This window comes from Anser anser (genome assembly GCF_964211835.1).
Source record: "Anser anser genome assembly, chromosome: 1".
In the NCBI taxonomy this organism is placed as follows: domain Eukaryota; kingdom Metazoa; phylum Chordata; class Aves; order Anseriformes; family Anatidae; genus Anser; species Anser anser.
Window position 1 is genome coordinate 78,017,965 of NC_139720.1, and position 13,368 is coordinate 78,031,332.

The 13,368-nt window shown below is 47.2% G+C and overlaps 2 long non-coding RNA genes across 2 annotated transcripts in view; one reads left to right on the plus strand and one right to left on the minus strand.

Moving 5' to 3' along the window:
• The window catches only part of LOC310896868, a 368,699-nt gene that overhangs the window by 175,759 nt on the left and 179,572 nt on the right, over positions 1–13,368 (minus strand). Inside the window, exon 2 of the long non-coding RNA XR_014581884.1 lies at positions 1–13,368. This exon is cut by the window's right edge and continues 14,896 nt beyond it. This is a non-coding gene — a long non-coding RNA (uncharacterized lncRNA).
• The window catches only part of LOC310896873, a 230,999-nt gene that overhangs the window by 12,417 nt on the left and 205,214 nt on the right, over positions 1–13,368 (plus strand). The window contains exon 2 of the long non-coding RNA XR_014581887.1: positions 5,775–13,368. This exon is cut by the window's right edge and continues 7,478 nt beyond it. This is a non-coding gene — a long non-coding RNA (uncharacterized lncRNA). The remainder of the gene's footprint in view (positions 1–5,774) is intronic.

Consider the following 13,368-nt stretch of genomic DNA (forward strand, 5'->3'; position numbering starts at 1 on the left):
CTCCTGGGAGACCCAGAAAACTTCACCCCAGCAAACCCGCTAGTAACCCCACCACACATCAAGCCAGAATGATACTTCCTATTCGCCTACGCCATCCTACGTTCAATCCCAAATAAACTAGGAGGCGTATTAGCACTGGCCGCCTCCGTACTGATCCTATTCCTAATCCCATTCCTGCACAAATCAAAACAACGAGCAATAACATTCCGACCACTCTCCCAGCTCCTATTCTGAGTACTAGTCGCCGACCTCCTCGTCCTAACATGAGTAGGAAGCCAACCCGTCGAACACCCATTCATCATCATCGGCCAACTCGCTTCAATCGCCTACTTCACTATCCTCCTATTTCTCCTCCCCGCCGCAAGCGCCCTAGAAAACAAAATACTCAACTGCTAAATACTCTAATAGTTTATAAAAACATTGGTCTTGTAAACCAAAGATTGAAGACTTACCACTTCTTAGAGTACCCCAAACTCAGAAAAAAAGGACTCAAACCTTTATCTCCAGCTCCCAAAGCTGGCATTTTCAATAAACTATTCTCTGACCCTAACCCCTAAACCGCCCGAATAGCACCCCGCGACAACCCCCGCACAAGCTCCAATACAACAAACAAAGTCAACAACAGCCCCCAACCCGCCACTAAAAACATCCCTGCCCCATGTGAATAAAACATGGAAACTCCACTAAAATCCGACCGAACAACAAACACCCCAACATTATTCACAGTAGAAACCCCGAACTTCCAAGCCCCCATAAACCCCCCAAACACCAACCCCCCAAAAACAATTGCCACAAACGCTACTGCACATCCAATCACCCGTCAATCCCCCCAAGCCCCAGGGAAAGGCTCCGCTGCTAAAGCTACTGAATAAACAAACACCACCAGCATACCCCCCAAATACACCATAAACAGCACTAAAGCCACGAACGAAACCCCAAGGCCCAGCAACCACCCGCACCCCGCCACAGACGCTAACACCAAACCAACAACCCCATAATACGGCGAAGGATTCGACGCCACACCCAAAACACCCACCGCAAAGCAAATCCCTAAAAAAAACATAAAATAAGTCATTATTCCTGCCCGGACACTACCCGAGGCCTGCGGCTCGAAAAGCCGCCATTGTTCTCAACTACAGGAACTAACCGCAAGCCCCCAATAATTCTACCCCATCTATGCCATTATGCTTAACCCCCCCCCCCTCCCCCCCCGAGGCGGGGGTATTTGGTTATGCATATTCGTGCATAAATTTATATACCCCATATACATACATACTATAGTACCAGTAATATACATTATATACGGACTATCTTATAAGCAGGTGCTAAACCCATACATGTACACGGCCATTAAACCCTTAAACACACTCCTACCAAACCACCCGGCATGAATGTTCTAGGACCATACCCCACAACACCCAATACAACTCCACTCAAGCGCATAACAAGACCCCATTTTAATGAATGCTCACAGGACATGCTCCAACAACAACTCTCCACCACATATCTCATGCAGTTCGTATCAGACGGATTTATTAATCGTACTCCTCACGTGAAATCAGCAACCCGTTGCACATAATGTCCGGTATGACTAGCTTCAGGCCCATACGTTCCCCCTAAACCCCTCGCCCTCCTCACATTTTTGCGCCTCTGGTTCCTCGGTCAGGGCCATCCATTGGGTTCACTCACCCCTCCTTGCCCTTCAAAGTGGCATCTGTGAGTACTTTCACCTTCTCAATGCGTAATCGCGGCATGTTCCAGCTTTTTGGCGCCTCTGGTTCCTCTTATTTTTTCCGGGGTTACCTCACAGGTGGCTATTCCCAGTGATCTCGGGGGTCCCACAATCTAAGCCTGGACACACCTGCCTCACGGCCTATCCTATATTTCAAGGGTCCCTCGATGAGACGGTTGGCGTATATGGGGAATCATCCTGACACTGATGCACTTTGACCACATTCAGTTAATGTTACCTCCACCCTCCGGGTTAAATGGGGCTATTGGATGAATGCTCGTTGGACATAGCACAAAACAACAAATCATTAAGCGCAACCCCTGCGCTTCACAAACTAAACCAGTAAACTTTCGCTAACCACCATGTAGCATAAACCTTCATCGCCCAATCCCAGCAAACTACCTCTAAAACTCCATTAATCATCCCTTCCATGACATCATCGGAACGATGTATATATACACACAAACACATACAAAATAACTTAAACTTATTAGAGAAACTCCAGTACTAAAAATAGTAAACACAAGCAATAATTTCATATACTTCACTCTCACTCACCACTCAACTATCAGCTAACCACACCCCCGTCCACATAGCTTAACACAAAGCATGGCACTGAAGTTGCCAAGATGGCATAAAACATGCCTGCGGACAAAAGACTTAGTCCTAACCTTACGGCTGGTTTTTGCTAAATATATACATGCAAGTATCCGCGCCCCAGTGTAAACGCCCTCGACCACCTACCCCCATACAGGCCTTGAGGAGCGGGTATCAGGCACACCCAAGTAGTAGCCCAAGACGCCTCGCTAAGCCACGCCCCCACGGGTATTCAGCAGTAATTAACATTAAGCAATGAGTGCAAACTTGACTTAGTTATAGCAACAGCCTAACTTCAAGGGTTGGTAAATCTTGTGCCAGCCACCGCGGTCATACAAGAAACCCAAATCAACCGTCCTATTGACACGGCGTAAAGAGTGGTAAAATGCCTATCCTAGCTAACTAAGATCAAAATGCAACTGAGCTGTCATAAGCCCAAGATGCACCTAAACACACCATTAAGATGATCTTAGGAACTAACGACTGATTTAAACCCACGAAAGCCAGGGCCCAAACTGGGATTAGATACCCCACTATGCCTGGCCCTAAATCTTGATACTTACTTTACCGAAGTATCCGCCAGAGAACTACGAGCACAAACGCTTAAAACTCTAAGGACTTGGCGGTGCCCCAAACCCACCTAGAGGAGCCTGTTCTACAATCGATAATCCCCGATTAACCCAACCACCCCTTGCCAACACAGCCTACATACCGCCGTCGCCAGCCCACCTCGAATGAGAGCACAACAGTGGACACAATAGCACCCCGCTAATAAGACAGGTCAAGGTATAGCCTATGGAGTGGAAGAAATGGGCTACATTCCCCATTCATAGGGCACACGGAAAGAAGCGTGAAACCACTTCTGGAAGGCGGATTTAGCAGTAAAGTGGGACAATAGAGCCTACTTTAAGCCGGCCCTGGGGCACGTACATACCGCCCGTCACTCTCCTCAAAAGCCACATCCCACATAACTAATACCATAAATACGCTGAAGATGAGGTAAGTCGTAACAAGGTAAGTGTACCGGAAGGTGTACTTAGAATATCAAGACGTAGCTATAACACCAAAGCACTCAGCTTACACCTGAAAGATATCTACTAGACCGGATCGTCTTGAAGCCCCCCCTCTAGCTCAACCACACAAATAGTACACCAAAACTAAAGAATTTACTAAACTAATTAAACTAAAGCATTTTACAGTCTTAGTATAGGCGATAGAAAAGACACTTAGACGCGATAGAGACCCCAGTACCGTAAGGGAAAGATGAAATAGCAGTGAAACAATCAAAGCGACAGACAGCAAAGATCAACCCTTGTACCTTTTGCATCATGGTTTAGCGAGAACAACCAAGCAAAGTGAACTAAAGTTTGCCCCCCCGAAACCCAAGCGAGCTACTTTCAAGCAGTTAAAGAGAGCGAACCCGTCTCTGTTGCAAAAGAGTGGGATGACTTGTCAGTAGAGGTGAAAAGCCAACCGAGCTGGGTGATAGCTGGTTACCTGTGAAACGAATCTAAGTTCCCCCTTAATCCTCCCTACCGGACATCCTGAACCCTAATGAGATGATTAAGAGCTATTTAATGGAGGGACAGCTCCATTAAAAAAGGACACAACCTCGACTAGCGGATAATTCTTACTACTGATCCTACCGTGGGCCCTAAAGCAGCCATCAAAAAAGAGTGCGTCAAAGCTCCACCACCTAAAAATACCAAAATAAGATGATTCCCTTATCACAAACAGGTCAACCTATGAATATAGGAGAATTAATGCTAAAATAAGTAACTCAGGGCCACACCCCTCTAACGGCGCAAGCTTACATAGAAACATTATTAACAGACCTAGACAGATACAAAAACCCCTACAAGACCACGTATTAACTAACCCTGTTAACCCGACTCAGGAGCGCCTATAAGAGCGATTAAAATCTGTGAAAGGAACTCGGCAAATTAATAAGGCCCGACTGTTTACCAAAAACATAGCCTTCAGCAAATTAAACAAGTATTGAAGGTGATGCCTGCCCGGTGACTTAGGTTTAACGGCCGCGGTATCCTAACCGTGCAAAGGTAGCGCAATCAATTGTCCCATAAATCGAGACTTGTATGAATGGCTAAACGAGGTCTTAACTGTCTCTCACAGATAGTCAGTGAAATTGATCTCCCCGTGCAAAAGCGGGGATGTGAACATAAGACGAGAAGACCCTGTGGAACTTAAAAATCAACGACCACCGCGAATCCTCAATCAACCCCACTGGGGCCACTACCATCGCAGAGCCTGGTCGATATTTTTCGGTTGGGGCGACCTTGGAGGAGAACAAATCCTCCAAAAACAAGACCATACCTCTTTACCTAGAGCTACCCCTCAAAGTGCTAACAGTGACCAGACCCAATATAATTGATTAATGGACCAAGCTACCCCAGGGATAACAGCGCAATCCCCCTCAAGAGCCCATATCGACAGGGGGGTTTACGACCTCGATGTTGGATCAGGACATCCTAATGGTGCAGCCGCTATTAAGGGTTCGTTTGTTCAACGATTAACAGTCCTACGTGATCTGAGTTCAGACCGGAGCAATCCAGGTCGGTTTCTATCTATGACACACTCTCCCCAGTACGAAAGGACCGGGAAAGTGGGGCCAATACCACAAGCACGCCCCCCCCCTCTAAGCAGTGAAACCAACTAAACCGTGAAGAGGGCCTTCCCCCACCACTTTCAATCCTAGAAAAGGACCAGCTAGAGTGGCAGAGCCCGGCAAGTGCAGAAGGCTTAAGCCCTTTCCCCAGAGGTTCAAATCCTCTCCCTAGCTTCACCCATGATTCAAATAACAACACTAAGCTGCCTCGTTATATCCCTCCTATACATCATCCCAATCCTGATTGCCGTAGCCTTCCTAACCCTAGCAGAACGGAAAATCCTAAGCTACATACAATCCCGCAAAGGCCCTAACGTTGTCGGGCCTTTTGGCCTACTTCAACCATTTGCGGACGGACTGAAACTATTTACCAAAGAGCCCATCCGACCCTCTACCTCTTCCCCACTTCTATTCATTCTGATACCAATACTAGCCCTTGTCCTAGCCCTCACCGCTTGAGCACCACTACCACTCCCATTTCCCCTAGCAGATCTAAACCTCGGAGTTCTCTTCCTAATAGCCATGTCAAGCCTAGCCGTCTACTCAGTCCTATGATCAGGCTGAGCCTCGAACTCAAAATACGCACTAATCGGAGCCCTACGGGCAGTAGCACAGACCATTTCATACGAAGTGACACTGGCCATAATCCTGCTATCAATAATCATACTAAGCGGAAGCTACACACTCAGCTCCTTTGCCGTCGCACAGGAGCCTCTATACTTCATTTTCTCCTCATGACCCCTAGCAATAATATGATACGTATCCACCCTAGCAGAGACAAACCGAGCTCCTTTTGACCTCACAGAGGGTGAATCTGAGCTAGTCTCAGGGTTTAACGTTGAATACGCCGCAGGACCCTTCGCCTTATTCTTCCTAGCTGAATATGCGAACATTATGCTAATAAATACACTTACAGCCATCATATTCCTAAACCCAAGCGCCCTAGGGCCACCCACAGAACTATTCCCCGTCATCCTAGCCACAAAAGTCCTCCTACTATCTTCTGGTTTCTTATGGGTCCGAGCTTCATACCCACGATTCCGATATGACCAACTAATGCACCTACTATGAAAAAACTTCCTACCCCTCACACTAGCTCTGTGCCTCTGACACATCAGCATACCTATCTGCTATGCAGGCCTACCTCCTTACATAAGGAAATGTGCCTGAACTACAAAGGGTCACTATGATAAAGTGAACATAGAGGTATAACAGCCCTCTCATTTCCTGTTGACCTTAGAAAAGTAGGAATTGAACCCACACAAGAGAAATCAAAATTCTCCATACTTCCCTTATATTATTTTCTAGTAGAGTCAGCTAATCAAGCTATCGGGCCCATACCCCGAAAATGATGGTTTAACCCCCTCCTCTACTAATGAACCCTTACGCGACCCCAATCATAACCTTCAGCCTCATCTTGGGCACCACAATCACAATTTCCAGCAACCACTGAGTTCTGGCCTGGACAGGACTGGAGATCAACGCACTAGCCATCATTCCCCTAATTGCCAAATCCCACCACCCACGAGCAGTAGAAGCCGCAACGAAATACTTCCTAACCCAAGCAGCTGCTTCCGCCCTGGTCCTATTCTCTAGCATAACCAATGCCTGAGTCACCGGCCAATGAGACATCACACAAATAAACCACCCAACCTCCTGTCTACTACTGACAGCAGCAATCGCTATTAAACTGGGCCTAGTGCCATTTCACTTCTGATTCCCAGAAGTACTACAAGGATCGCCACTAATAACAGCCCTGCTACTCTCGACCCTCATAAAATTCCCCCCACTAACCCTGCTCCTACTAACATCCAAATCCCTCGACCCAGCTCTACTCACCGCCATGGCCCTAGCCTCAACAGCACTAGGAGGCTGAATAGGACTGAACCAAACACAAACACGCAAAATCCTAGCCTTCTCGTCCATCTCCCACTTAGGCTGAATCGCCATCATCCTAGTTTACAGCCCCAAATTGGCCTTACTTACCTTCTACCTATACACAATCATAACATCAGCCGTATTCCTAGCCCTTAACAAAATCAAAGCCCTTAACCTATCCATGATCACAACCTCATGAACAAAAACCCCAGTGCTAAACGCCACCCTAATACTAGTACTTTTATCCCTAGCAGGCCTCCCCCCATTAACAGGCTTTATACCAAAGTGACTTATCATCCAAGAACTAACTAAACAGGAAATAACACCAGCAGCCATGGCAATTGCCATGCTATCACTGCTCAGCCTCTTCTTCTACCTACGCCTCGCATACCACTCAACAATTACCCTTCCCCCCAACTCCTCTAACCACATAAAACAATGATACACTAGCAAAGCCCCAAGCACACCTACTGCGGTCCTTGCCTCACTATCAATCCTCTTACTTCCCCTGTCCCCAATAATACATGCCATTGTCTAGAAACTTAGGATAACACCCCAAACCGAAGGCCTTCAAAGCCTTAAATAAGAGTTAAACCCTCTTAGTTTCTGCACATTAAGACTTACAGAATATTAACCTGTATCTTCTGAATGCAAGTCAGACGCTTTAATTAAGCTAAAGCCTCCCTAGACAGATGGGCTTCGATCCCACAAAACTCTAGTTAACAGCTAAATGCCTAAACCAATTGGCTTCTGCCTACAAAGACCCTGACGCACCCTAGTGCGCATCGATGAGCTTGCAACTCAACATGAATTTCACTACAGAGCCGATAAGAAGAGGAATTAAACCTCTGTAAAAAGGACTACAGCCTAACGCTTCAACACTCAGCCATCTTACCCGTCACCTTCATCAACCGATGACTATTTTCCACTAACCATAAGGATATTGGCACCCTGTACCTCATCTTCGGGGCATGAGCAGGAATAGTCGGCACCGCACTCAGCCTATTAATCCGCGCAGAACTAGGACAACCAGGAACTCTCCTAGGCGACGACCAAATTTACAATGTAATCGTTACCGCTCACGCCTTTGTAATAAGCTTCTTTATAGTCATACCCATCATGATCGGAGGATTCGGCAACTGATTAGTCCCCCTCATAATCGGTGCCCCCGACATAGCATTCCCGCGAATAAACAACATAAGCTTTTGACTCCTCCCCCCATCATTCCTCCTCCTACTAGCCTCATCCACTGTAGAAGCTGGCGCCGGCACAGGCTGAACTGTCTACCCTCCCCTAGCAGGTAACCTTGCCCACGCCGGAGCTTCAGTAGACCTGGCTATCTTCTCACTCCACTTAGCCGGTATCTCCTCCATCCTTGGGGCCATCAACTTTATCACCACAGCCATCAACATAAAACCCCCCGCACTCTCACAATACCAAACCCCACTATTTGTCTGATCCGTACTAATTACCGCCATCCTACTCCTTCTATCACTCCCCGTACTCGCCGCCGGTATTACAATATTACTAACTGATCGAAACCTAAACACCACATTCTTCGACCCCGCTGGAGGAGGAGACCCAATCCTGTACCAACACCTATTCTGATTCTTCGGACACCCAGAAGTCTATATTCTGATCCTACCGGGGTTCGGAATCATCTCACACGTAGTCACATACTACTCAGGCAAAAAGGAGCCCTTCGGCTACATGGGAATAGTCTGAGCCATACTATCCATCGGCTTCCTAGGATTCATCGTCTGAGCTCACCACATGTTTACAGTAGGAATAGACGTTGATACCCGAGCCTACTTTACATCAGCCACTATAATCATTGCCATCCCTACCGGAATCAAAGTATTTAGCTGACTAGCCACCCTGCACGGAGGAACAATCAAATGAGACCCCCCCAATACTATGAGCTCTAGGATTTATCTTCCTATTTACCATCGGAGGATTAACAGGAATCGTTCTTGCAAACTCTTCCCTAGACATCGCCCTGCACGACACGTACTACGTAGTTGCCCACTTCCACTACGTCCTATCCATAGGCGCCGTCTTTGCCATTCTAGCAGGATTTACTCACTGATTCCCACTACTCACTGGGTTTACCCTACACCAAACATGAGCAAAAGCCCACTTCGGGGTAATATTTACAGGAGTAAACCTAACGTTCTTCCCCCAGCACTTCCTAGGCCTAGCAGGAATACCCCGACGATACTCGGACTATCCCGACGCCTACACACTATGAAACACCATTTCCTCCATCGGCTCCCTAATCTCAATAGTAGCCGTAATCATACTAATATTCATCATCTGAGAAGCCTTTTCGGCCAAACGAAAAGTCCTACAACCAGAACTAACTACCACAAACGTTGAATGAATCCACGGCTGCCCTCCCCCATACCATACTTTCGAGGAACCGGCCTTCGTCCAAGTACAAGAAAGGAAGGAATCGAACCCTCACATGCTGGTTTCAAGCCAACTGCATTAACCGCTCATGCTTCTTTCTTATGAGACGTTAGTAAACCAATTACATAGCCTTGTCAAGACTAAATCACAGGTAAAAATCCTGTACATCTCATGTGGCCAACCACTCCCAACTAGGATTCCAAGACGCCTCATCACCCATCATAGAAGAACTCGTTGAATTCCACGACCACGCCCTAATCGTTGCCCTAGCTATCTGCAGCCTAGTTCTCTACCTTTTAGCCCACATACTAACAGAAAAACTCTCGTCCAATGCTGTAGACGCCCAAGAAGTAGAGCTGATCTGGACAATCCTACCTGCTATCGTCCTGGTACTCCTCGCCCTCCCATCCCTACAAATCCTCTACATAATGGACGAAATCGACGAACCAGACCTCACCCTAAAAGCCATCGGCCACCAATGATACTGAAGCTACGAATACACAGACTTCAAAGACCTATCATTCGACTCCTACATAGTGCCCACCCCAGACTTACCCAACGGCCACTTCCGACTGCTAGAAGTTGACCACCGCGTAGTTATCCCAATAGAATCCCCCATCCGCGTGATCATTACTGCAAGAGACGTACTCCACTCCTGAGCAGTCCCAACGCTCGGAGTTAAAACAGACGCAATCCCAGGCCGACTAAACCAAACTTCATTCATTACCACCCGGCCTGGGATTTTTTACGGACAATGCTCAGAAATTTGCGGGGCTAATCACAGCTACATACCCATTGTAGTAGAATCAACCCCACTCCCACATTTCGAGGCCTGATCGTCCCTTCTATCATCATCCTAATCATTAAGAAGCTATGCAACAGCACTAGCCTTTTAAGCTAGCCAAAGAGGGACTTCCCCCTCCTTAATGATATGCCACAGCTTAACCCCGCACCATGATTTTCAATCATAATTATAACCTGATTAACCCTAGCACTCCTCATCCAACCAAAACTACTAGCCTTCACCACAACCAACCCCCCATCAAATAAGACCTCCCTCACTACCAAACCCACACCATGATCCTGACCATGAACCTAAGCTTCTTTGACCAATTTTCCAGCCCCAATCGATTTGGCATCCCCTTAATCCTACTATCCCTACTCTTCCCAGCCCTACTATTCCCGTCCCCAAACAACCGATGAATCAACAACCGCCTTTCTACTATCCAAACATGACTCCTTCACCTAATCACAAAACAACTAATAGTCCCACTCAACAAAAATGGCCACAAATGAGCCATAATATTTACATCCCTAATAATCATACTTCTTACAATCAACCTTCTAGGCCTCCTTCCATATACATTCACCCCAACCACCCAACTATCTATGAACATAGCCCTAGCCTTCCCACTATGGCTCGCCACACTACTAACAGGCATGTTTAACCATGTACGTGCCCCAGGGCCGGCTTAAAGTAGGCTCTATTGTCCCACTTTACTGCTAAATCCGCCTTCCAGAAGTGGTTTCACGCTTCTTTCCGTGTGCCCTATGAATAGGGAATGTAGCCCATTTCTTCCACTCCATAGGCTATACCTTGACCTGTCTTATTAGCGGGGTGCTATTGTGTCCACTGTTGTGCTCTCATTCGAGGTGGGCTGGCGACGGCGGTATGTAGGCTGTGTTGGCAAGGGGTGGTTGGGTTAATCGGGGATTATCGATTGTAGAACAGGCTCCTCTAGGTGGGTTTGGGGCACCGCCAAGTCCTTAGAGTTTTAAGCGTTTGTGCTCGTAGTTCTCTGGCGGATACTTCGGTAAAGTAAGTATCAAGATTTAGGGCCAGGCATAGTGGGGTATCTAATCCCAGTTTGGGCCCTGGCTTTCGTGGGTTTAAATCAGTCGTTAGTTCCTAAGATCATCTTAATGGTGTGTTTAGGTGCATCTTGGGCTTATGACAGCTCAGTTGCATTTTGATCTTAGTTAGCTAGGATAGGCATTTTACCACTCTTTACGCCGTGTCAATAGGACGGTTGATTTGGGTTTCTTGTATGACCGCGGTGGCTGGCACAAGATTTACCAACCCTTGAAGTTAGGCTGTTGCTATAACTAAGTCAAGTTTGCACTCATTGCTTAATGTTAATTACTGCTGAATACCCGTGGGGGCGTGGCTTAGCGAGGCGTCTTGGGCTACTACTTGGGTGTGCCTGATACCCGCTCCTCAAGGCCTGTATGGGGGTAGGTGGTCGAGGGCGTTTACACTGGGGCGCGGATACTTGCATGTATATATTTAGCAAAAACCAACCGTAAGGTTAGGACTAAGTCTTTTGTCCGCAGGCATGTTTTATGCCATCTTGGCAACTTCAGTGCCATGCTTTGTGTTAAGCTATGTGGACGGGGGTGTGGTTAGCTGATAGTTGAGTGGTGAGTGAGAGTGAAGTATATGAAATTATTGCTTGTGTTTACTATTTTTAGTACTGGAGTTTCTCTAAGTCCTAGGACTAGGAGGAAATGGTGTTTCATAGTGTGTAGGCGTCGGGATAGTCCGAGTATCGTCGGGGTATTCCTGCTAGGCCTAGGAAGTGCTGGGGGAAGAACGTTAGGTTTACTCCTGTAAATATTACCCCGAAGTGGGCTTTTGCTCATGTTTGGTGTAGGGTAAACCCAGTGAGTAGTGGGAATCAGTGAGTAAATCCTGCTAGAATGGCAAAGACGGCGCCTATGGATAGGACGTAGTGGAAGTGGGCAACTACGTAGTACGTGTCGTGCAGGGCGATGTCTAGGGAAGAGTTTGCAAGAACGATTCCTGTTAATCCTCCGATGGTAAATAGGAAGATAAATCCTAGAGCTCATAGTATTGGGGGGGGTCTCATTTGATTGTTCCTCCGTGCAGGGTGGCTAGTCAGCTAAATACTTTGATTCCGGTAGGGATGGCAATGATTATAGTGGCTGATGTAAAGTAGGCTCGGGTATCAACGTCTATTCCTACTGTAAACATGTGGTGAGCTCAGACGATGAATCCTAGGAAGCCGATGGATAGTATGGCTCAGACTATTCCCATGTAGCCGAAGGGCTCCTTTTTGCCTGAGTAGTACGTGACTACGTGTGAGATGATTCCGAACCCCGGTAGGATCAGAATATAGACTTCTGGGTGTCCGAAGAATCAGAATAGGTGTTGGTACAGGATTGGGTCTCCTCCTCCAGCGGGGTCGAAGAATGTGGTGTTTAGGTTTCGATCAGTTAGTAATATTGTAATACCGGCGGCGAGTACGGGGAGTGATAGAAGGAGTAGGATGGCGGTAATTAGTACGGATCAGACAAATAGTGGGGTTTGGTATTGTGAGAGTGCGGGGGGTTTTATGTTGATGGCTGTGGTGATAAAGTTGATGGCCCCAAGGATGGAGGAGATACCGGCTAAGTGGAGTGAGAAGATAGCCAGGTCTACTGAAGCTCCGGCGTGGGCAAGGTCACCTGCTAGGGGAGGGTAGACAGTTCAGCCTGTGCCGGCGCCAGCTTCTACAGTGGATGAGGCTAGTAGGAGGAGGAATGATGGGGGGAGGAGTCAAAAGCTTATGTTGTTTATTCGCGGGAATGCTATGTCGGGGGCACCGATTATGAGGGGGACTAATCAGTTGCCGAATCCTCCGATCATGATGGGTATGACTATAAAGAAGCTTATTAGAAAGGCGTGAGCGGTAACGATTACATTGTAAATTTGGTCGTCGCCTAGGAGAGTTCCTGGTTGTCCTAGTTCTGCGCGGATTAATAGGCTGAGTGCGGTGCCGACTATTCCTGCTCATGCCCCGAAGATGAGGTACAGGGTGCCAATATCCTTATGGTTAGTGGAAAATAGTCATCGGTTGATGAAGGTGGCGGGTAAGATGGCTGAGTGTTGAAGCGTTAGGCTGTAGTCCTTTTTACAGAGGTTTAATTCCTCTTCTTATCGGCTCTGTAGTGAAATTCATGTTGAGTTGCAAGCTCATCGATGCGCACTAGGGTGCGTCAGGGTCTTTGTAGGCAGAAGCCAATTGGTTTAGGCATTTAGCTGTTAACTAGAGTTTTGTGGGATCGAAGCCCATCTGTCTAGGGAGGCTTTAGCTTAATTAAAGCGTCTGACTTGCATTCA